General features: G+C 37.1%; 1 protein-coding gene across 2 annotated transcripts in view; it reads left to right on the top strand.

Annotated features, from left to right (window-relative positions):
• The window catches only part of ME1 (malic enzyme 1), a 149,240-nt gene that overhangs the window by 86,835 nt on the left and 36,503 nt on the right, over positions 1-25,902 (top strand). The gene's annotated exons all lie outside the window — the stretch shown is intronic.

Here is a 25,902-nt window from a genome sequence, read left to right as displayed (position 1 = left end):
TGTAAAAGCAATATATCCACAAAATCAAAATAGAAAAATATTTTATTAGCTGTTTTCATTTAGTAGTTTACATTAGAATATAGTTCAATTTGTGACTTAATTAATTCATACAGCCCTTACTTTTGGCAAGAGAATGTACTGGCAAGAAGTCAGCTTAAAAGGTGCATATAGTTGTGCATCGTTAAAGGAGTGGTTGGACCACACAGTCATTCTGACAGTATGTCCAAGCACAGGTTGTGAGAGCATTGGTGCCTCTGTCCTCTTTTGCACTGCAGTGGTGCAAGACCAAGACTTATATCATGTCTACATATTCCCATATTGATCAAGCTAAACTGGCTGTCAGAAAGTGTACACAAAAAAAAAGCTGCTGCAACAACTCCCTCCTATGGCAGACTTAGTGAAGATCTTTTTGTGTAGATATTTTTCTCCCTCTTTGGGACTTAGGCCCTTTGAAACAATTTTTCAAGTCTATGACTACCTGCTCCTTCCACCATGGAGTGATATTAACTTCCTAATGAGGATCACAGCAGACAGTAGGAGATGAGAAAGGTGGATCCTTCAGCAGCAGCCTGTAGGCTGCCTTGACTACAGCTAGAATTGCTCTTTGCACCTACCCTCAGTTCCTTCCTGTGCTTACATCTGAGATTCATTTTCAGCCATCGATGGGTTTGCATTCTTCCTGAAACTACCTGGCTCCAGGCTTCTCTGTCCACCTAGACTCCCAGATGGACTTCTTACTACTCAGGAGATAAGACCATTCAGAAGGCTCCTTAGCTTGATTAACTATTAAGAATGGCTCTTGGACTAAAAAACCCCACATTGTGGTTTTAAACGAGGAACTGTTTCTTTGGATAACGGACAGTGCGGTGGAAGATCAAAATTCAAAACAGTTTCATAATCAGTTTATTTTGTTATAATAGTTCAAGCAACTATGATGGTTTGCTTGAGAAGAATCTTCAGATTTTGTGATTAACCATGATGATTTGTAACTGATTCTACTTGCAACATTTAAATTGTCAGCAGATGATACCATCTCTAGGAGGGTTTTTAAGGAGCCCTGAACCCTCCCCGGGGCCATGGTGCTCGTTGGGGTACCCTGCTTGGAATTGTCCTCACCTGCCTGTGTAGGGGAAAAAGAGAAGCAAACTGTACTTTGTTTCTTGTGTGCACATTTGACACTCCTTCAGTTGCCAGATCCAGGGAGCTCTGACATGGAGAAAAGAAGACTTGGTAAAAGACATCTGCTTCTCTGTGTTCTGTTCAATATGGAGGAGTAGGTTAATTAATTCACTCCTAGTATAAATATCCTTATAAATACATCACAGAAAGAAGAATGAAGGCAAGAAATTTTGGTTGGTTGGTTTGATTTTGTAATTTAGTGCCTTGTATCCTTTTTCCATTTGCTGTTGGTTCATTTGGTGGTTTAATCATTCTGATTGCTGGAAATGTTACAAATATATGCTCTACAGACTTTTTGGACACAGTAAGTACTATAAGGAAAAGTGAGTCTGTCAGTGAAGCAAAATCACAGCAGGACAGACAGGCCCTAATCACATCAAGTTTATTTGCAGAGAGAGAGCTATTATTATTTGTGATGCAAGACCTTATAGAAATTAGCAAAGGTCAGCAGAGGAGCCTTGAAGAAACGAAATCTCATTCATCCTTTCAAGAAATCAAAAAGTAACAAAATTCTCAGACATAGTACTGAGAGGGAAGGCTATTGTTTTGAGTTTTGAAATAAGATAGAGAAAGGGGGGGAATATTTTAGTATTTTTGATATGCCTCTTGTACCAAAACTGAATCTGGAGCTCAAATTGGATGTATTCATGTTCTAATAAGGCTCAATTATGTCCCAGACTTGCTGCAGCCATTCAAAACTCAAGAAGTGAAGAACATGCTGTTCCTAGTCTTTTCTTCTCCAAACTATTTTAGAAAGGGATTTTTCAAATGGAAAAGGCCTGGATAATCTCAGTTACTTTCCTTCATCTTTTATAGCTCCAGCAAATGGTGGGCAGCATTCCCAACAGAAGTTAGTTGGTGCACTGTATTGTAAATGGAGTGAATGTTGATTTATTTGAATAATTGGTGTGAGTGTAATATTTTAACAAGGTTTATATTGTTGTTGCTGAAGTACAGTAGTTTTCCAGGCTGTCAGAAGCAGCAGTTTTTCTTTTTTTTCCTTTTATTTTTTTATTTCCCCCCCCCCCCCCCCCCCCCATTGAAAACTCTAGTAAATTAAAATATCAAAAGTTTGGCTTCAGTTCACATCAGAATGCAGTAACTTATCTGTCTTTTTTATCCCAGCTCTGTCTCTTTTCCACTAGAAGTCAAGAAGGATTTCTACCTATATTTCAGCTCTCAGGAAAGCTTTCAGTCACTGACAGTCTGGCTAATGGGATTTGAGTACCTCTACCAGAGAGCAACACTGCTGTGCTTTATTCAGAGCATCCCAGCCAAACTGCTGCTGCTGAGATTCCTGATCCATGGCAGCCCATGCCCATGGGTGCCTCTGCTGCTTGGTTGCTTACAAATAGTAAGCCATTAATAAGTATCACTGAAATAACCTCTTCATCATTTGGTTGTTACTGATTTGTTTTGCCACTGGCTTATTTAGCAATAAACCATCATGGCTCACTGTTTTGTATGTCAGGTACTTGCAAATTGCTGTATAACTGCAATTTCATACTGTTTTTTGTTGTAGTTGTATCCTTTTAAAATAAAATCTAGCATGGGAGAATAGATACATTGCCATGGGTCTTCAGTAGATATCCTACAATTGAAGTTTTGGTCTTTTCATACCCAAGTACAATTTTTTTTAAAATGTTGTCTTCACTGTATTAAAAATTGACAGTGACATTAGCCAAAGAGCTATAGTCCCAGATTAGACAAATGAGTATATTCCCAGAATTTAATTATCCATGCTCCTTGAGATTGGTGCAAGATAGGACACTTGCTAGACTCAACTTTTTCAGTCTTCCTAGGAAAATTGCAATGGAAACTTTGATGGCTTCTATGGCCATCCTACAATCCTAATAGTAATCTAAATGTCCTTGCCTAGGCATGTAGTGTACTGAAGTGTGGACAATCAGCACTTCTGAAAATCAGGATACTTCTCTTTTGGTGCTTAACTGTGCATTAAAATGCTGACTTGTAAAATGCAAGTATTTAACTATATAATGAGGTTACGGCCTTGTTAGTCTGGAAGCTGTGCAAGCCTTGTCGTATGAACTCTTTGCCAGGGTTTTGGGACTGGGGTTCAAAAGCATTCCAGAACTGAATTCTGGAGTTGTGTACATTATCAGCTGAATGCTGGGAACTGCCTCTCTCCTTCTATCCCTGCAGTCTCTCTATACCAATTTCATGCCAATAAAGCAAACTGAGAGCTTGCTTAATTGAAGGGAGCTAAAGACTGATGCTCTTAATTGCAAGATCATACAATTGATTCATTTCACTAATTCATTGGTTTTTGTTTTTTTTTTTTAATCTAGAGGCAAGGAGACAGTATTTGGTGTCCTCAGATTTTTTTACCCTTTTTGGAAATTCCAGACGCACATCTTATTTTTGCATTAGCAATCACTGGTAAACCAGTGTAAAAAATATTACCCATGGCTGAAAAATGCAATATGACACTTCAAGCCTGCTACCATATGTAAATGCAGTTAACTGACACTTCACAGACACTCAACAGTGCTGCCAGTGCTAACAACTTCTGAATAAATCATGTTATCTGTGTAGCTAATGCATTTGTTTAATTGCCAAATCATAAAAGTTCTTTGCAATTTTGTAAGTGAATTTATTTTAATAGCTAGATTTTTAGAGTTCCAAAGGATTCTGATTGTATCCCCAGAAACAGATAATAGTAATCTGGTGGATCATCTTTATATAAATGGGGGTGTATATGAAAGAAAAAAAAAAGGAACACATTTTGAAACCTAGACTGGGGGATGAGTGATTCGAAGATCCTTTTTTCTTAATCCCTTATTTTGTAGGTCTTCCTAATGATGTGGTGGGAAGAATTTCTACTGCTCTCCCTTCACTGGCTCCTGCAGAAGCAAAATCTTTACTCTTTTATCTCTGGCAGGATGTCTTTTAAAAATGGGATCTAACTTTGTACAAAACTGGAAAGCTGTCCATTTCAAACATACTTTTGAAACAGTGACATAATAATTAGTGAACTGTATTTCAGAATTTGGTGGATTTTATAATCAAAGTTAATTGTTCATGGACTTGCTGATCTGTAGTAAGCCTAAATGGCCACTGGAAAGAGATGCTGGCTGGGAATCATTCGAAATTAACTATGCAGAATTTAATTAAAATGGAGTTAAATACTGCTAGAAAAAACAAAATCTCCTTTCTAGAATCACAGAACCATAGAAGATATTATTTCTGAAATCCTTAGTTAAAGGATGTATAAATTTAATTTGATTATAATTACTTTGTAATTAATTTCTACTGCTATAAGTAAATTCCTTTATTCTTTTTTTCTCTCCCTATTTTTAAATATCATTAAATAAATAAAATATCATTAATTAAATAAATATTTTTAAAAGACCTTGATAGAACAGATACTTGGAATCTTTGCTCTTTTTTTTGGGATAGAGCTCTGATCTAGAAAACATGTGCAGGAGTTATTTTTCCTTTAACAGAACGTATGAATAGGAGCAAGCTTATTTGTGTCTGTTAGAGAAACTGAAATGTTGTCATGATAGCTACTAGTAATAGAAGAGTCTTCAAATCTGAAGAGAAAAAAAGCAGGAAAAAAACCAGTATTTTTTTAACAAGCCATAAGCTGCCACAAAGAATTAAACTAGTGTTAATTTCAGGTAGTGTATATGCTTTGAAAATGTTTAATCAACTTTTTTTTTGCCTAGATGCCATCTGTTTCTATGGTCCCATATGTAAGTACAGAAAACACTTGTGAAATTCTCTGGAATACTACAGTTCTCACAGTAATCTCATGTCTCGTGTGCTTTAACCAACTGTGAGAGTCTCCAAATATAGCAATAATATTATTAAGTCCACTTTCTTACATATACATTGGTTCTGACCATTATAATTAATTAATTCATTCATTAATTCACTTATTCATTTAGCCTTTTTCAGTAGCTGCAGAATAGTAAGCCTGTCTTGTTAGAGGTTTTGCATTTGACAGCCCTGGAGTCATCTGAAAACCTATGGAATCCATTTCTCTAGCAGGATATCATGATCCAGACATTAAGAGATCTTTTTACAGCATCAAGTTTTTATTAAAATCTTTGATTACAGTCTTTTCTTCTGAAAAATTATTTACAATGTGAGCACGTTTCATCGGGTCCTGGCCTGCTCTGATCATGGGATGGTGTCAGCGAAGTGGCTAAATAAGTGATAAAGGGATGGGAATGATTAAAGGGCTAGAAACCAAAAGCTTTAATGTAAGGAGAAATAAAAGGGGGTGCACAAGGGCAAAACATAAAACAGAAACTGAAATTCTTGCTCACAGCCACCTCTGAGAAATAAAGTCCTCACTCCCTAGGAGTCCAGTATCCACAGATCTGTGTAGCTCCTTTAGAAGATCACAAAATGGGCTTGAGCCCACACTTATATAGCCCATGAGGGAATGTTCTAGAAAGCTTCCAGCCAATCACAGACCATTGTGTAGGCTCTATTTGCATGGTCTTTCCCAGTCATTCCCATAACCCTTTTCTTCTCCTTTATTTCTCTCCATAGTGTGACTGGATATTGTCTGTCTTGTCTTCTCAGTGTCCAGGGTCCAATATTGTTACCTGCTGTATGGCTGGGCTGCCACAGTGTTTGATTTCTGGAGTACTACATTTGTTCTGTAGGGCAACAGTAGTTCCACTGAATTTATATCGGCATAACAGTCAGATGAATTTGTTAATTATTCTAAATTTGTATAAAGTAAGTGATTTTTCAGTGTAAACCAGACTACACAGTCTAAGGACTTGTTTTTGTTTCTTTGCCAGAAAAGTATAGAAGCTGTAAATTATATATGGAAAATATTTTAAAAGAATGATATTTTCAGGATAAGAGAACTGAGTGCAGCTGGTTTTGTATATTTTCCAAATCAGATTTCAAAATGGGAACCAGCTGCTCATCTGTAGCTCTTAACTAAAATGCATGGTGGCCATTTTTGAAGTAATATATGTGAGGAGTACTTGGTATGAGCCTGATGTCAAATTCAGCTGCACATCCTCACTTAATCGCAGCACCACCTTCAAATGCTGCAGGCCCATAGCCTAAAGACACTTAAGTGACTTGTTGGCAAAAAATCCAGAATCAATGAGGAGGTCATGGTGTATAGAATCCACTGTGCATTTTAAACCAGCATTCTACCTGAATTACTCAGCCTCTTGCAGCTGAGCTGCTTTATTGCATTAACAGACACCTCCAACTGGGCAGGCGGCTCCTGAGAATTGGTCTCTGGCCATAAGACCTGGCACTGCTGTGCTTTTGTCCCAGATGCCTTCTCCTTTGAGCTCTACTGGCAAAGCTGCTTTGATCATGTCTGCTAGCTATTGTTCTGCTTCTATGAGTTTTGGTTGTACTAAAAACTCCATAGTTCTGATCCTTTGTGACTGCACCTATTGGTATAAAACCATGCCATGGAGAAAACTGTAGAGCAGAAGACAAGGAAGTGGCTGTTTTAGACAGCTCTAGGTATGCAGGACATAAGGTGCTAAACTAAATTTTTTTGCTCTGTGTTTTGGAGTAGGTCAGGAGGACAAGAACGAGGAGCTAATATGAGTATAAACTGTTGAAGAGGTCAACAGAGCTATAGGGTTTTCTCAGTTGAGGCTTGTTGGCAGCAGTTTTGGCTCACAGAGCAGAGGTAATGTCAAAGAACCACTTAATAGAAAGTGGGACAAAACAGATTTTTGACAAAGAACATAGTCTGTGTTCCAAATAAAACCGCTAAACTAGTTTTAGCTTGAATAAATACTGCCACAGTTTTCAAATTGTTGCCTTGCCTTCTTTCTGTGTTAGAAATCCTGCTGTGATTGGGAAAAAAATGGGAAAACTCACCTAAGTAACTTTTTGGCTGATAAACACAGCAATATTGCTGATGGAGTAACATTAAGTAATGATGGAGAATATTAAGTAATGTTCTGTGCCTGAATATTTGAAATTATTGTTTTGCTTGTAGGCGTTTTAGTGGGGTTCCAGGTATGTAATTGAACTGCACTGACATGAACTAAGCAAGGTGATAAATATGAAATCAGAGTTTGAAGACACTTCTAAACAAATCCTGAGTTTCTTAAGGTAAAACCTAAAAGTGAAAAATGAATGTTAACTAAACTGCCCAGGATGATGGGTTTTTTTCATTGCATTTCTTCTCCTGGGTTACAGAAGGGACTTTGAAGCAGTTGAATCATTCTAAGAAAAATGGCTAAGGCTAACATCTGCTTCTTCACAAAGAAAAAAGTGTATTTTAAAAAAGATATCAAACTCCATTGCTGTGTTCAGTTTTAGAAGTCAAATGTGGATGTATAGTACAAACAATAGTAAGTATCTCCTTTAGATAAGGATGGCTAGAATAGAAAGCAGTTCCATTTGATTGGCCTTATTTTGATTAGAAAAGAAAATGTTTTAATTTTGATAGTATAATGCTTTTAAAATAGAAGGAACTAACTTTTGGCAGAACTAGGGTGCAGGAAAACAATTGCTACTGTGCTACTCACCTGTCAATCATAAAGCAAGAAGGTGCTATGAACTAATTTTGAAGTTCTGAGCAGCACCAATGCTGCATAATAAATCTAGCTTAGATTGCTTTTATCATTGTGAAATGTTATGCAGTTTATAGTAATTACAGACTTAACTACCATCTGTGCTAGGAACACTCTTCACTTGCAGCACCTGACACTGGGATTCAGACTGTGCCTGTGGTTGAAGACTTTGCTTAAATGTCACATTTACGAAAAACTGAGTTCCTTGATTTTTGAAAAGATTAACATTTGCTTTTTCTTGCTTAGTTATTAGTCAGTAAAGTCCAGTGTTCTGCTGCTCAGAGGTGTCAACTTGAAACTCTTAATGCAGGCATGACTGCTGTATCCTCAGAAAAAAGATGTAATGAGATAGTCCTCTGCTGGGAAAAATCTGGAATCTTCTTTACTATGCTTTCCTCTTGCATGTGCTGTGTGACACCTCTAGTGGGTTATATCTTTTCTGCTCTAAACTGGGGTTCCTGGCTGCAAGGACCATGATGAGTGAGGGTCCACCACTCAGGAGTTTACACCACCACTAAAGTACTGCAACTGCTATACCAGTAATGCTGTGAATTAAGAATAGTGAAGGCATCTACAAAACCCAAACCAAAACCAGACTAAAAAAAGTAATTTGCCACATTCTTTTGATTCAAGCAGCTGTAATAGACCAGCTGATGTCAGAATGATTTTTTTCTCCCCCCTAATATGGTATAGACCTCAGTTAGGTTTTGAATGTCATGACACAATTATTTGTGGTCTGCTTGATTTTTTTTCCTTCCTTGGTGGGGCAGGGGTAGAAGCTTTTAAAGAAAATAACCTTGTCTGATGTGATGTGTCTTGAATGTTTTCTGCTTAACACGGCAGCACCCTACCTCAGTGGTAAATGAGAAAATGAACCCCACTTCTCTGTGGATAGGTTTTTCAATCCTAATCCTACCTTTGTTCTTAGCCATTTTTGTTCCCACCTATAATTACTTCTAATCCTTCAATGTTCTCTCTTTAATATCTTCCTGGGTTGCTGATTTGCAGTTCTAAGGTTTTCTAGATACATTGGTTTAATTATTTAATTACTTTGTTTCATGATCTCCTAACTTCTGCTGTCTCTGTCGTGCTCTGGCTGCCTGTATGTATGTCCCATGTCCTTGGCCCATATCTGTGGTTTCTTGCTTGGTTCCCTCATATCACACCACAGTTCTCACCCTTCCCTTATTCAGGGATAAACAAATGATATACAACAACTGCTGCTTTTCAGCTTCATTAATACTTCCTTGCTATCACTGTCCCCACTAAAAATAAGAAGTATTTAAGTAGTTTTTATAACTGTTTTTGTAGATCACTGAAGCATCTCAAATTTTGCTTCTTAAGCTTTGTCCCAAATGGGACGTAAATTAAGTATTTAGTAACGTTGCTATGTACAAAGGACTCAGCAAGATACTATCTTTGTAGTCTTATTTTAGAGTGATTAATACATTGTATGTAAGAAAGAGGAGACAGTTTCTTTCCACAAACATCTGTTTATGATTTAAATTCTGCAAAATAGCCAAAAAAAGGCTGTGTGGTGAATACAGACTTAGAACTTTCGCCACGTATCCTACTGTCTCGAGGACTGCTCCTATACTACTATTAATTTTGTTGGTATAATTCCAAATCTGTTATATAGCCTTTCAAAATATTTGCAGTCACATACCCTATTACTAAACAAATATTAAATGTGAAAACTTGGGGAGTATTTTTGTAGATAATGACAATATGCTTTTGACCGTAATTTAGTGTTGCAGGATTAATGAAATAATATATATTATGAGTAAGTTTTACTGCAAAGAGATGAGAATGTATTTGAGCAAGTCAGGTCTGCTCTACATGCCTTTTTTCATTTTTTGCATGTGGATCTGTTCCTTTCCAGTGATAAATCACACCTGTTTTCCAGGTAACAACCATCTGGTTCAACCATCAACCATGCTGGGGTTGCAGCCCCCTTTTTCACAGCTTGCTCAGTCTCTTCCAGTTAGGTCTGCTCTGGTCAGGTAGTGGCATGCAGAGCTAATCTGTTTAGAGGGTTCCAGATAAACTTTATATTTTGCACAGCCTTACTTCTGCACCAACAAGCTTTGTTGTATTTCCTAGCCATGTCTTGGACAAAAGAGAAGCACAATATTTCAATGTTTAAGAGGCTTTTGGGCAATGGCCTTAATAATATGCCTTATGGTCAACCCATAATTGTAGGTAATCACAGAATAGATGATTACTTAGGATAAGTGATTCCTATAGGTCCCTTTCAACTGGAACTGCTCTATTTTCTGTGAGCTTTGGCTCTGTGTTGAAAGGAGTACGTATTTTTCACTTTTTTATTGTACAACTTGCTGAGAAGACTTCAATGGTGGAGTAAATTTGGATTCTATGATTTGTTTGTAGTTCTGCAGTTTGAAAACTTGGCTTTTTCAGAGATCTGGTATGTTCCAGATAGTCCTGCTTGGGGCATACCCCGTACTTTTATGAGAACAAGTTGTTTGTCTCTTGGCATAAAAGATAAGGCTGTCCTGTTCAGCAGCACTTACTAGATCTATGTTCAAATTCTACCACTGCAAGAAGATCAGGAAAAATGTGAGATTCTAGCATCTAAAACCACTTTGGTGTATTAAGAAAGTCTTTCTTTAAAGTACTTTGAAGCTACTAAAAAGGGCAATGGAGATTTTTTTGGACCAGATGAGAAAGCTGAGAGCTAACAAGGAGATCTTTGTTAGGAGAGAGTGAAAGCCACAGTGTCACTCATCCTTGCATTTGGAGCTCAGGTCATGGCATTTGTTGCTCAGGGCTTCAGAAATTTTCAAGAATTTTTGCTGGAAACTCAAGCCAAGGCTTGGAAAAGTTCAGCTGCTGAGGGCTACATCTAAGAGCCCCCCTCTGGGCATGTGACTAGTGTCAGATAGCTGTTGTGATGCTTCTAGCCTTTGTTGGTGATTGAAGGATAAGAAACAACACCTGTAAGTTGCCAGATGGACATCCAGGGCTGTTATGTGTAGTGTTTGTCTGTGGGGGATTATTAGTCTTTATGCTGTGAAATAGCTGGTACATCACAGCCATTGTACAACGACTCTGGCTGCATAAGCTAAGTTTACTTCACTGTATTTAAATGTTTTCACTATTTTCACAGCACTATGCATGCCCCCAACCATGAGGTTCTTGAAGGAATCCCTAGAGACAGTCTCTTACCACTCTTCCAAGCTGTTATCCCAGAAATTATATAGTATTTATGAATTTGCAAAATCTTAATATGCTTTTTAGTTTGGTTTTTTTCATGGCTCAAAAAAAGAAAGGAACTGAAAGCATTTTGGACACATCTATACTTCAAATATTTAGAGATGGGTGGGGACTTGATTACTGAGCTGAATTTTGTGAAGATTTAAAGCCCTAGTTGTCTACATGCAATGCCAGGAAATTTAGACATTTTAAAAGATGCATATGTGTGTATGCATGTATAAATTTATAAAACAATTATAATTCCAGAAGTATAAAGTTGGCTGTAGTCCTAGTTTTTCAGTTAAAAATAATAGTGCTGGAGATATTGAGTGGATTCTCATGGCTTTAAAACTGTTTTACCAGATCATTGCTAGATGCTTTTCATATTTAGTAGACTTTAAACATTTCCAAGAGCTCATTATTCCCATCTCTAGGGAAGAGACTGTGCAGGCAGCTACAGTTATTGTACATCTTTCCTGGTTTTTTTTTGAGGGAAGTGGGGGAGGGAAGCAGTGTAATGGACATGTGTTTCCTGACCAAAAATCCATCCCTATGTCAATGTCCTATGAGCTTTTGAATTAGAAACTGAATAAATTCAACAACAGCAAAAAAGTATCCCATTACTACAGTAGCTAATGTCTTGGTCTAGATGATCTAGCTTCCTAATCATATAGGGGAGAAATGCAGAATGAGACTTTTTTTCTGCTGTCTTTAACAGATTGAGAGAAGTTTGAACTGATCTCAGTTCACCATCTGATCCTAATTTTTGGCTGAATTCAGTTTATTGTTGCCTGTCAGAGCCTTGAGATAAATGAAAACAAAAAGAAGTTGGCTGGGTTTCTGTGTAAGAAAACATATTCCTGAATCCTGGAGTTTCCTCCAGAGCCCTGAACAAGGAGGTTCAATAGTAGTGTAATACCCTACTGACAGCACTCTCCATGTTCAGTTGGTCATCCTTTCATTAAGTAATTGGGGTCAGATGGCAGCTCTCCTAAAGCTTGTGAAAAATACATTTTACAATTCATTATTTTCATTAATATAAATCACATAGGTTTTAATTTTTGCTGATTATTGCTGCTCAAAAAAATTATTTATGAAAATACAAAGTACCCTGATTGTAGGGGAGATTCAGGTATTTCCTGATGTTTGCTACTATAATAGCCTACCCTTTTAATATGTTAAATGGAATGTTTCAATGGAATGTGCAATTAAGTAAATAAGCAGTTTCAAAGTGTAACATTTATTCTCCTTTCTGCCACTCTTTCTGGCATTTTTTGTCAGCCTTTCATAGCTCCTTGAAGTGGAAGCAATGGTTTTTTCATTATCTTTTGCATTGCTTGAGCACATGATTTAATATGATACAAACTTAGGAAACAGTTTTTGGTTTTTGTCTATTGGCAGTGAGTAGAGACCTTTGCTATTTACTTTCTGGTTGTTTTTTTTTTTTTTTGTTTTTTTTTTAATTTTAATATACAGATGACCCTGTAGTATGAACAAATCTTATGATATAATTATTCTGACCTTATTTATATTTTTAGCTTCTAGAGCCTACCAGCAAATAAAAACAGTATTCAAACCAAGATCTAAGCCTGTCTTTGTCCCACAAAGGTGGAATTTGGAGACTGAGGACCAAGGGGAAATATGGATGCCATGCTCTAAGCTATCTCGTGCAACAAGAAAAATTATCAGCAAGAACTTTTTCATTAAGGGGACCCAGATGAGATTCTTTGATAGTACATGACAATTTAAATTAGAGGAATATCATTTGACAGTGTAATTCTGATTATATTCAGTATGTTATGGATTGTATGCATCCACTGAACTACAATTAGCAAGTGAGGGATGGATCTTTGGAGCCATCTCAGTGAATGCCACAGTGAATGTGAACATGCACATTTAGATATTCATCAGATACTGTACAAGATGTGGAAGCATTATTCAATCTATTAACTCATATTTCTTCATAAAACTCCCCATGCAAGCATTTCTTCCCAGAACGGTGATTGTGCAGACGTATTTTTGCTTCTGAATGACTGGAAGAGAAATGATTGTACTATCTTTCTTCTGCTTCCTCCCCACATTTCTGCAAAAATATAAATGTTTTGAGAGTGTTGGGTCACACAGGGCTTTTTTTTGTTGGTTTTCTGTGCTTTGCATCACTTGAACATGGCCTTTAAAAACTCATGTGTATTAGGTTATTGGCTAATGAAAAGGAATATTAAATAATCTTAATCTTGGATCTCTCATCAATATATCATGAGCAATGGACTTACTGAAATAACCAAGATATATTATTTTGGGCAAGGTAACCTGAACATGCCTATCAATTCTCTGAAGTCATTGGAATACACATATATTAATGACTTTGGATCATAGAAGTCATAGAATTTACCAGTAATTACAATTAACAGAAAGTTTTTGTGTCCAACACCAGAAAGAGGATCTGGAATGAGTATAAAACTTTCCTTCCCTCCAATCCTAAAAAGGTGTGACCTGGGTCTAGTTTCAGTGTATCTTCAATGGTACTTGAATTGAGTGAGAATTCCAACAGTTCATGTCCAAAAAAGCAATTTAACAAGTCCACAAAAATATAGGCAAATTTTTTTTGTTGAATTAGTATTGAAAAATACAATGTATATGTGAGTTATATATAAAAAGCAAATAATACGGTTAGTCATAGAATTTAGAAAACACAATTAAAAATATTCTTTTTAACTATTTAGTACATCCTACCTTTGCAGTCCACTATAGGTGGTATCTGAGCCAGCTAATCTGAAATAAATGTATTCTACAAAGTCAATATGCCTTATCCAAGGATTCTTGTTTAGATGTAGTATTACGTTCTAAACATCCTGAAATAAAATCAGAGCAAAAGTGCATCTCAGTGTGCTGCCCTTATAATGCAAAATAATATCTTAAACATGAATTTCTTCCTTCACCCAGTGACAGACATGGGGAGACCATTTGGTGCACGTCTGATATTCCCTGGGGAAGGTGTAAATAATAGAGTGAAAAGGATAGGTATTATTTGGCTTAGCAGAGGATTATAAACAGTTCTGAGGAGCTTGCAGCCACTTCCTTTTCTCACTTAGTCCCTGATTATAAGAGCTATAATTTTACACAGTGCTCTTTTGAGATCACTGATATAATCCCCAGGATCTCAGATATTTGAGAAGGAGCCATTTAGAACTTCTAACTACCTGTTTAAAATAAAATAGAGTTAGAACACTTCTGGGACACTTAGTTTAGTCTCCAATTAACCTTTTTTCCAGTCATTTTTAATAAATATTTGAATATAAATTTACCAGTGAGATAGTTTGGACTGAAAAGGTTGAACCTACTTCAAAGGCAGTTTTTAAGAAAGCTGAATTCAGGATGATAAAGAGTAACTGTAGCCAGTAGCACAGGTGGTAATAATATGTCCAGTGTAGGTGAGCTGGAAGTGTTGCCAGTCTTTCAATGTAAAATACAATGTTCATACTTTCCCTTTCTCTCAGGATTCCAGAAGGCTTCTGTTTCTGTAATGAAAGCAAGAGAAGCTGTTACTACTTTATGATGACTTCTGGGAAAAACATTACCCTTATAAATATACCATTTTATTGAGCTTGAGTATTCCACTTCTGTGGCAAAGTTCATAAACATTCTTTCAATTTTTCCCTGGTAAAAATCCAATTAGGAGTGATTTTGAAGTTAATACATGAAGTCTTGACTTTGTTTAAATATTAATAGTACTGGCAACTTTTGGAGTATTGAAGAGCCATTAAAGGAGTTTTGGTTAATCTTTGAAGCTTTACTCTTTGTGTGGAGTGTTGAACATTGTGATTTATGTAAACCATATCAGTAAAGTAGAAAAATGTGTTTAGCTTGTAGTAATAAAATGGGATTTTTCCCTAAATTCTGGTTAATATTTTCAAAACAGTTATTACTTGAGTACTTAAGAAAACTATTCTCTCTGTTTTGTTTTCTTTCTTACTTTTGCATAATACCAAATTTCTTAAGGATAAATTTTTGTTTAAAAACTTCTGATTAATTCTGAACTGATTTTATGTGGTCATTGATCTCAAAGTTTTAGGGGTTTTTTCATTTGTGAACCACTCCTTTCCTGGTCCAGAAAAACTTAAATCACTCATCACATGTGAAATCAGAGAGCAATCAAGTAGTCACAACTTGGTTTTGTAATACTGATGTGACTGTTCAGAAAACCATGTGGGCTAAGGGAGATGCAAAATGTGCTACTATTGAGTGGGAAGTGCTCCAATTCTTTGCCAGCCACCACAAGTCTAGAAGTGTGCTTAAAGGCAACTATGTAAAGCCTGTGAAGCCCTTCTAAATTTCTATTAAATTTTATTTTCTTCTGAAAGATAATGATTTCCTTTAGCTTTGTGATGCCTACTGCTGCAGATTAAATGTGTATTTATGAATTTGGCTTGTAGCTTCACTTGCAGAGCTGATTGGAAAAGCTTTTTAATATAGGATAGTAATCTTGTGGCCAAAAGTGTCTGGTGCTTTTATCTTTAGAGAGTGTCTGATACTGCTACAATGATGCAAGGTATAAAAGCTGTAATCCAGATTTTCACTGTTTTGTATATCTGCTCAGGAAAGGGCAGAAAGAAGGAAGAAAGCTCTCTGAGGAATGGCAGGTCACCATTCCCAGGACCTAAAGAGTTTGGTTGAACACATGCTTACATTCATTTCTATAATGTTATCTGGTTTGGGGTCTCTTACGTGTGATGTACACTGGAAATGTTACCTATTTTTATTGATATTTAATTTCTGCTGAGTAGCACTGAGCTGGAAAATTAAATGGCATTAATTAAGATTAAATGCTATTTGAACCCATCCATCTTCTCCAAAGAAGTAACAATGCTCTCCATCTCCCTAGGTTGTGTAGGACGACTCTGATGTCCTTCCCTGGGAATAGTTCTTCTCTGTGCTTATGTTTTACTGAAATAGATTCCAAAACATTTATAGTCTTGGATGTTCTCCCTTGTGGATTACAGTATTTTCTGGCCTTTGTGATACAAACTGAGTTTCCTTCCAGGTGGTCCAAATGTTGCTGCCAAACTCTTCTTCCTGTGATGTGCTGTGTTCACACTTCCTCTGGAGAAAATGTCTTTATTGGCTTTTCTATACCAAAAATAGTTTTTATTCTTTCGTGGTTCTACACACCTTTATTGCTACTTCTACCTCATCTCTGCTTTAGTTATGCAGCTCTGCTACCTTTCATTTTTTCATGTTCTGCTTAGGAGGATTTCGGGGTTTTTTCTATTAATGTGAAATAACTTCCCCTGTTACATCTGCATTGCAACTTTTCTTAGTTTTTTTTTTGAGATTGCCATTCAAAACCTACCTTTTGTAAGCCCTTTTTAGTCATTCCACAGAGTGCTGAGCATGTCAATTTAATTAAATGTTTGGAGTTCTATGTTATTTAAACATTTTTTAGCCTTGTTCAGTGTATTACAAGTTTATAGACAGAAAGCATTTTGTAAACTAGTTTAGCTTTCTACATAAAATGAGGCATTTGATTAGAATCAATTTGGTTTGATATTTAAATCTTTATTTCCAGATATCAGATATCCAGATATTATTATAGTGCTATTTATACTATTAAAAATATAAAGGTGAGATTGCTCTATCTGTACTTGATAATAATTGCTCTAACTATACCTGATAATCCCTTATCTGATCAGCCCTTATTTATTTTTATTTAACTTACTTATGTAAACTTTTTTTGGCTGTGATAGTTGCTGAGCAATAGCATATGTCCATTAGCTATGGCTTTAAATTATTATTTTTTTTAATCCAGAGTGGCATCCTTCAGTTTTGATTCTTGGCTTATAAATGTACATTTGTCAGGAGAGACTGGGAGCTGGGGCTGTCTATTCCAGTGAGGCAGCAGCTCATAGGTGTGTACAAATATTGGAAGGCAGGATTTAAAGTAGACTGAGCCAAGCTGTTTGTAAGTGGTGCCCAATGACAGAACAAGAGAAAAAAAGACACAAACATTTTACTTAAATGTAAGAGAATTTCAGTGTTGAAAAAAGCCATTTTACTGTCAGTGTGACTGAACATTGGTACAGCTTTCCCAGAGAGGTTGTGGAGTCTCTGTCCCTGAGATATTCCAAAAGCTGTCTGGATGTGGTCCTGCCCAGCGTGCTTCCACTGATCTTGCTTGAGTGGGTGGGTGGCCAGATGATCTCCAGAGGTGCCTGCCAGCCTCAGCCATTCCATGGTTCTGTAATGTTCCACTGTAATAGTCACAGTTCCTCAAATCAAACAGTGTGCTGTCTAAATTATGCTTTGAAAACAGTAAGCTCCCTTTTTCTTAAAATTCTACATTCTCCATTTCTTCAGTCTAGCCTCCAATATGCTTCTTTTCTCTCAAGAGAAATTTTTGTTGCAGGTATTTTATAAAGATATTTATAAGATATTTTAATACCTTAAAAACAGTATCAAGAACTTAGGGACATGTGTGCTTCATAAATGATCAAACAATACAAATATTTGGAGTGTATTTAATCTATCAGAAGTACTTTAAGTATTCCTGTTACAACCTCCTTTTGACATTTCTGAAAGCTCATTACTTCTTTGCCTTTTTAACAGTCAAGATGAAGGCTAGCTGTGCTGGAATTGACATTTCCATCTGTTCATTATACCTTAAGTAGAGAGGGAAACAGCAGATGTGCTGCCCCAGGCTTTCTACTAATTTGGCTGTCCAGCTGCCTCTTTTATTTGGGGAAAAATACCTATAGTCTCATACAAATATAATCAAATATGTATGGAAATGCAGTCATCTTGGTTCAACCTCCTAAGACTATTTAGAAATCTTTAGATTCTGGCAAAAGATACAATACCTTTTCCAGAAAGGCATTGCATTTGCCATAAATCACTCAGACCTGATTCACTGAGGCATCAAAACAGATAAGTTAAAGCAAAGGAGTAGTCCTCTGGACCCAAGCTGAAATTCCCATATGTTTAAGTAAATACCTTAATAAATTAGGCTTTATAAAAGTAGTATCTTTAAATACTATTAGATTCAGTTAAAAAAATATGCTTAAAAATTATTAGAAACTTTCCAGTGTAGAATTATCAGCCAACAATTTTTTTTCCCCTATAATCCAGACCCTTCTCCCTTTTTGGAAAGTGGGAAAAGTAGAAGAGTTACTGTCTGAGCAGTGACTATATGAAGGTTCATTCTCATGAAAATAAAATGCATCTTGTATGAGCAAAATGCCACACACAATCAATGCATATCTAATTTGTACCACCAAATTGAAACCTTTACCTTTTCCAAGGGCAGCTCTCATTTTCATAAAGAAATCTGAGAACTTGTCCAGAGAAACATCTCTTGCCTGGATTTAGGAATCCAGGCTTCTTAGAATAAATTATTCCACTAATATATGTAACACAATATCTTTCATACTAAAAGATCTGTAGAGGACTTCCTTGTGACATCAATTCCTGTGCAATTGTTGACCACTGTTCAAGTGCTGCTGTACTTTCTTCTTTTTGATGACTTTTGCAAAATTTAGAGTATTATAAATCTATTTTGTAGGGTGTGCAGGTGCATACCAACACCAGGGCAAACCTCAGAACTGTGGCTTTATGGTATTTTTCTTGGCAAAGTAAAATTGCTGACAATCTGAACCAGACTGTAATAATCAGTAACTTTTAAGGATTGCAATCATGAAGCACCCATTTGAAGCTAGGTTCAAATGATTTTAAGTTGTGTAGGATGACTTATCAAACAGCATAATGCATTTTACATTCTCATTTTTGGATAAAAACAGTTCTTTTTTGCTGTAGCATAAAGCCATTTAATTAAAATTTAAAAACTAATCTTGAAGCATTTAACAAAGACCACTCTATCTTTTGGGAGGGCAAGAAGTGACATCTTTAGCTACAGCTAAGGATTCATAAGGAATAAAACTACTTACTATTTTCAGCTGAGATGGATTTCTTTCTTGATTCTCTGTTTTTCTGATTTATTCTGCTCAGACACTCGACCAATCCATCTGTTCAGTACCATTCCTTTCCTCAGCCAAAAGTGTCACAATGCCAAGTCTCTAAAGAAGAGTTGAAGAGACTGAAAAGACAAAAGAAATATCTCAGGTCATCTGTTTCAAATCTGCACTCATCTCTTTTAAGTGAATGTAAAACTGAAGGTAATTTGAGATTGTTCTTTGGTCCAAGTCACAGTTAAATCAGCTAAGTGGTAACACTGGAAAAAGCAGAATAGCTAGGAGTCAAATAGAATTATATTTTCAGGCTCCTGGAGTTTTACTTTTGACTTAGATGGGATCGGGGTCAGGTAAAAAAGTGAACCCGTACAAATTCATGAGGAACCATCACAGTAATTCAATTTGCTGTTTACTTCAAATTCACATGGAACCATTTTTTTGCCTAAGGAGGGAAACCATCAACATTTACAATATGGTTTTTTTTCCTCTTCAGATTTAACCTGAGTGTTAGGCAAGTCTCACACCTCTGCATTTGTGGAAGTTTGTGTGGTATATTTTTTCATGGCAGTGATCTGTTCTGCTGAGGCTGATGTTTGGGCATGTCAAGAACTGAGTCCAAGAGTTTGGCTCACATCTGGCTTTGTGAACTTTTGAAAGTGTAATTTATTTGTATAATGTGTGTTATGCTGTATCTCAGTACTGCATTTTCCATCCACCTTCCTGCAGAGAAAACTGTTTCACAGCAGAGAGGGGGCAACTTGACACAGTCCACCATAGAAAATTGAATTGACAGCGCTCAGTGAAAGTTCTTATGGAACAGAGAGGTGAATTTATGTTAAGAGTGTTCAAAAAAGTTGATTTTATTATTCAGTGTCACACCTACATATTCAAAGCATAAGCATGTTTGGGTTGCTCATGAGTGACATTGAAGGCAAAGGTGCCTTGGCTGTCAAATCCTCAAGGCTTTCTCTGGGCTTATGGGGATAAGTGGTGATAGATTTGATTTTGTACAGGTCTTCTATGCCTTTAAGATCCAGCAGCTGTGCTGGCATGCTTATTGTGCCTCAGGGTATTTCTCACTTCAGCTTCCACAAATTTTTTGTGTCTCTATGTCCTCATGTTGAATTTCTTCAGATTGCAACACAACTTCCTGCTGTGCCTGTAGGATAAATAGTGGCACAGGTGATGTGCTGTGTTAGGGACTGCAATTTTCAAGGTGCAGGGTCCTGGTCCTAGAGGTGTCTTTGCTATGGCCTTACCAGAGCTCAGGCCACACCATGATGTAAATTCCATTTATATTCATCATTTACATCATGATGTAAATGAGACATTTTAAATTTTCCTTCAGTTGGCTTTGTTCTTTGTTGTCTGTGTATGCAGTGTTTTCAGCTCTGTCGTGCAGCTGCTTCCAGTAGTGCACACATTTCCATTCATACTTCACAACACCCTCCCTAATTCTGTTACAAAAGTCTACACATATGAATTGGAAAGGTCTAAGTTTCAATCAAGCCCAGTTCCTGACAGCATTGTTGTGTGCTATACTTTGGAACAAATATCAAAATAAAAAAATAAAAAACATTGTTTTGCAACAAGAAGAAATAAAATTTTATGATGTGATAACTTACTTCTTTTGCAGCCTTTATATATGACTTTATATATTATTTTTATATCTATCTATATCTATCTATCTATCTATATCTAATATATATCTATATAGTAATCCTAAGACATTTGAGAGTTAATTCAATCAGTTATTGAAGTAGAAGAAATCTAGTTCAGGTTCACTCGTGAACATCTATATTAATCCTTCAACAGACTTTGAAAATGCACAAAAACTTAGAGTGGGTATGTTTAGAGCTGTTGTCAACTTATTGTCTTAGTAGGATGGACTTTGAAGGGCTTCAATTTAAAGAGCAAGTTGTCACTGCTACAATGTGATGCAACCACACAAATGGCTGATGACAAATTAGGTTAAAACCAGCAACTATCCTTTTCTTGTAGCAGGTGTTTCTGTTAGCATACCACAAAAGCTTATTATTTAATTACCTTTTGTCTTAAGAGAAGCCCTTTATGTATAGAGGGCCTGTCTGTGGGCAGAGAATCTGGTTTAGCTGTTCTACTTACGAACAACATCTAGGACCACCACCCTCAAGAACTTCCTAAATGAGCAGTGCTCTGTTCCTAAGCCTTTCTATTCCCAAGGCTGTGAAATCCACACATGTAGCAGAGCTGTTGACTGGGGGGGAAAGGGAGAAAATTATGAGTCATCTCCAGCCCATTTTCCTCACTACTCCTGGGATAGAAAGGCCATGGAAATAAATACAAGATCTGTTCAGGACAGGGAAACAGTAAGCAGAAGTGTGTTAGAAGCACTGGTATAGTGCCAGAAAATAGTAGTATGGAAACCTTTTGTAGAATTTTATTTCATTAAGAGAACTTGAATAAAGGTCTGCTGCTGGTACTAGGGTGGGTACTAAATGATGCCATCTCCCACATCTCCATGCCTACTTTGGATATGGACTGAGCTCATTGAGGAAGGGATTGGTTTGGAAAAGGAAAAAATGGCTATGAAAAATAGCCCTATGAAAGTACATACTTTTTGTAGCTAAAATAAAGCCAGTGGTTGCCTACAGGGGAATAAAAAAGGAATTCTAAACAGAGTCCTTCATGTGGAAAGCAGTTATGCTGACAGTTTCTATTAAGTTCTTTAGAAAATCTCTTCCTGTCAAGGATGTCCTGTCTGACTTGCTGGTCCAATTCAGGACAGAGAAAGTTATTTGTGATTTAATGATACCTCTTCTGGGAAGGTATTTGCATTGTAGAACTGGCTAGACAGATTTTTGTCCTGTGCAGCTGTAGCACATCAGGCTGTTGGAGAGGCAGCATGAGTAGTACCATCTGCTTGCTGGAGGGTATCTCATCTGGGCCACCTTTTCCACAGAATATATATGTAGCATTTGTTGTGCAAAACTCTAACCCCACTCTTTCAAATTGTGTTGAATTTAAGCAGTGGGTTACAAAAGAGGTGCTGGGGTGGATGTATGACCTCATTTCAGCAGTTTAATTGCCTTGTGAAATGAAGTTAGAGGTAGCTTGGAGGAGAGGAGGAGGAGAAGGCACACAGTCCTAAGGGTTGTTAGGCAGGAGGGCATCCAGGCAAACCCCAGCACAAAGAGGAGTTTGTAGCTGTGTTCTTTATGCTTTAAATCTGTTTTGAGCAGTGGGATATACAGTAATGAGCAAGCTTTACAGCATTTGGGGCAGGGAGGAAGGAGATAATTTCCACATTGTCCTGGTGCACTATAAATGGTTCTGGCTGGCAGGGCAGCTGCATGACGCACAAGGCAAGGAACACAGCACCAATGTTGCTATCACTTGGGTTTGCTCCTTCTTAGGAATGGGTGGCAGCAACCAATTCTGATGGTTTCTAAGGCTTTTTCAGTTCCAAGCATGTATGCACAACAACAACAACAAAAAAAAGTCAAATAGGAGTTTGAAAGCTCTAAAAACCTAAAAAGCAACCACTTGTTCTTTTAGGAAGGTTTCCAAAACAATGGCTGGCAGTAATAACAAATGATCCAAATATACATCCAGAAAAACGTCTTAGCTGTAGAAGTAAGCATGGATTTTACTGAGCATATGGTTTAAATTCAAAATGATGCCCAAACTTTTATAGCTCCCACTGTCACCAAAAGCCAGATTCTTGAGGGTTTTCCCTGTTGAGGTCTTAAGAGCCCTGAGTTGCCAAAATACTTGTACTGTATATTTGGGATGGTTATAGTGCTGTGAACATTTTTCTCCAGCATGTTACACAAAGACGTACTCTGTAGAATTATTTGGAACATTAACACTGTTGTCATACACAACTGAATATAAATTTACTTATAAATGGGGAAAACTTAGCTAAGACTGTCACAAAAAATATGTTGTAAATTGGGAGAAGTATTGGAGACATTGTTTTTTTGGCAACCGCATGTTATTCAGTGGGATGGTTCATTTTAATCCATTGTCCAGCATTTGCCTCCCATACTTGATGACAAATATCATGTTGCAAGCTTGCCACCTCTCGTCTGCATTTTCTCTTCATAACAAAACAAAGGAAATATGGCTTTGAATTTCTGTCCAGTTGGATCCTGATTCAGACTGCCTGTGTGACTTGGAGCAGGAATCTAAAATTCGAGTACACAAAAAGGCATGGGTGACAAAACAGGATTTACAAGGGGAAACAGTGATCTGGATTATCACTTTCTAGGGACAATTTATATTTGTTTAATCAGCTACTGCAATGACGCGTCCTTAACAGGCGGCAGAGAGGAATTCACAGCTACAAAACACTTGCCTGCAAAACTCCATCAGTCCTAAGCAGGACTCATGCCAAGCTATTGCTATCAGAGAAGTGTTTTCCAGAGCCCAAAAATATTCAAGAATTCATTAGTGCATTTGTTATGGTTGCACACTGAGGAGGAATGTCTACCAGATTTTTTTTTTTTGACTGTGCAGCCTTCATGCCTGAAGTTGCTGTCTTTTAACAACATGCTCCCTTCTAGAAGTCAACCACAGTCACTGAATGGTGTTTTTAAATGTGATGATTTTGTTTGTAGCAAATTTATTACTGGTGTCTGGACCTGCCTGATCAGGCACTCCGTATCATCGGAGGAAACTCAGTGATCTCAGTCTGTGTTATATCTGTATCAAGTATTGATGGAAGATGATAAGATGGTCACATTTTAGGACAGCTACATGCTCTGTTTTCTCCTTTCATAATGTTTGAAAGATAATATGACTCCCAGAACTGTAGTGGTCCACAGCTGCTGGAATTAGAGTGGTTTGAAAGGCACAGCAGGCTTTGATGACTGCACATGTGCAAGCAGCAAAATGCTTGGTCCCCTTCTCATCTCATAGTCATTTGTGTTCCCTGCCCACCTGGGAAGAGGTGCAGATCCAAGCCAAAATGTAATGATGGCAAGGTATGAGGTGCAAACAGGGAGGACACATTCTGCTTCCACAAGGGTAGATCCAAGCAGTTACCCTTTATAGTGCAGCCACTAAAACAAAACTGTTCATCAGAGTGTGAGAAGGGTGGGAGGTTATTGCAGAGTGATGTAGGAAGGCAAATATTGGTTTAGGCTTTGGCTCAACTTTCTGCTTTAAGTGACTGCGATCGTAAGATGTGGATGTCATAGAAGAATTGAAGGCTCTTTTGGTATGGTCACTGCTTCCAGAACTGTGTGGCACCTTTGTAGCCAATTCATTATTGCTAAGGGATTTTTCTGGAAAGAAATGATCTGATATTAACTATTTTGTACTACCTCATCTGTATATCTCATCTGTTTTAAGAGATAATTTTGAGAAGCAGGGAAAACAGTGCAAAATTTTCTTGTCTCTCATGAATACCCAGCTACAGGATTTGATTAGACTTTTTTGAGAACATAGACCTCAAAATTCACAAGTCTTATGAGGTACTGCTGGTTGTGTGCAGCACTGAAGTCTCAGGTTTTTACCTGGATGTCAGGTGTTACATGTGCAATGTGTAAGAATGCAGCTTAGAATTTTTTCTGCTGTGATGCTATAATCTCAGATGCCCAGAGTTAGACTATCTGCATTTTTTCCATTTTAATTAAACAGCCACGATATCTGGCTCAGGGAATTAATATGGATAGTGTTCCCAGTATAGGATAATTATTTTCTACAGGGACACTCTTTTAATATAACTCACAGGGAGTTTTGGTCTTTGTCTACAAAGGTAATGGATAAGAAAGCTGAGAAAAATAAAATGCAGATGAGAAAATGGAATGTTATATATGGCAAAATAAAGAAACAGACCAGCCTAATGACATCCAAGAAACACATATAACCAAGCTCTAGGATTCCAGAGTGATAATCTGATTAGTTTCACGTTATTATGCAACTGTCAGTTCATGGACCCTTATGGAATCACAGAAATTTATGTCAGAAACTGAAGCAGGTTAGAAATTTAAATTAATTAACCTCTAGTTTTTTACTTGAACTCAGTTGTAATTTACAGTACTGGACTTGCCAAATTTTTTTTTAAACAGTTGCCTGTCATTATGCTGCTGAAGAAGTCCAGGTTTTTCCATCAAACCTGAAGATGTATTTATTTTCAGCAAGGCTTACCATTCCTGCCAGGGGAATCCCCATAGATTTGGTTAATTGTAATATGGCTGTAAATACGTGTGTTCCATGGAAATGAGTTTAGTCACAGGAATTTTTGTCTTCTTTTAAAATACTGATAGCTTTGCTTAATGTGGTTGCCAAACACATGTATGGTTTAAAGAAGAACTCCATTAATGTATTTACACTGAACTGCTCACTCTATGTATGTATTGCTTTTCTGGATGAAGCATAAATTGACAGCTTGGCTGTCTCTCATGGATTTGTGCTGTTAGCAAATAAAGCCTCCTTTAGCTCAATCAGGATGTGTGTTGTTGAGATCTTGCCCTCTTGCAAATGTCTGTGAGCTTGAATCCAGTCTTTATGTAGTTTTTGTAGCTATATTTTCATTGCTTTGTGGTTTTTTTTACTTTTGTTGTAAGAAAGTACTTGAAAATGCCACATGTGACTGGTGTACAAAGAATCCAGAGACAGTACTACTAAAAAAGCATATAAGGACTGGGCAATATTTACAAGAGCATATATTAACAGGAGAAGGGGGAACAGCTTCCAATTGAGAGTAGGCTTAGGTTAGATACTGGGAAGAAATTCTTTACTCTGAGGGTGGTGAGGCACTGGAACAGGTTGCCCAGAGAAGCCATGGATGCCCTGTCCTGGAAGTGTTCAAGGCAAAGTTGGATGAAGCTCAGAGAAACCTGGTCTAGTGGAAGATGTCCCTGCCCATGGCAGAGAATTGGAGCAAGTTGATCGTTAAGGTGCCTCCCAATCCAAACCATTCCATAATCTGTAGTGGTAGTATTAATTTAGTTTAACTGCTTACTAACTTTCATTTTAGGACTAACCTTACTGGCACAGCAGGGCAGTTGTTT

Source organism: Oenanthe melanoleuca, chromosome 3 (assembly GCF_029582105.1).
Source record: "Oenanthe melanoleuca isolate GR-GAL-2019-014 chromosome 3, OMel1.0, whole genome shotgun sequence".
Lineage (NCBI taxonomy): Eukaryota > Metazoa > Chordata > Aves > Passeriformes > Muscicapidae > Oenanthe > Oenanthe melanoleuca.
The sequence above is the reverse complement of the archived record's forward strand: the minus strand, read 5'-3'. Positions and strand labels throughout refer to the sequence as shown.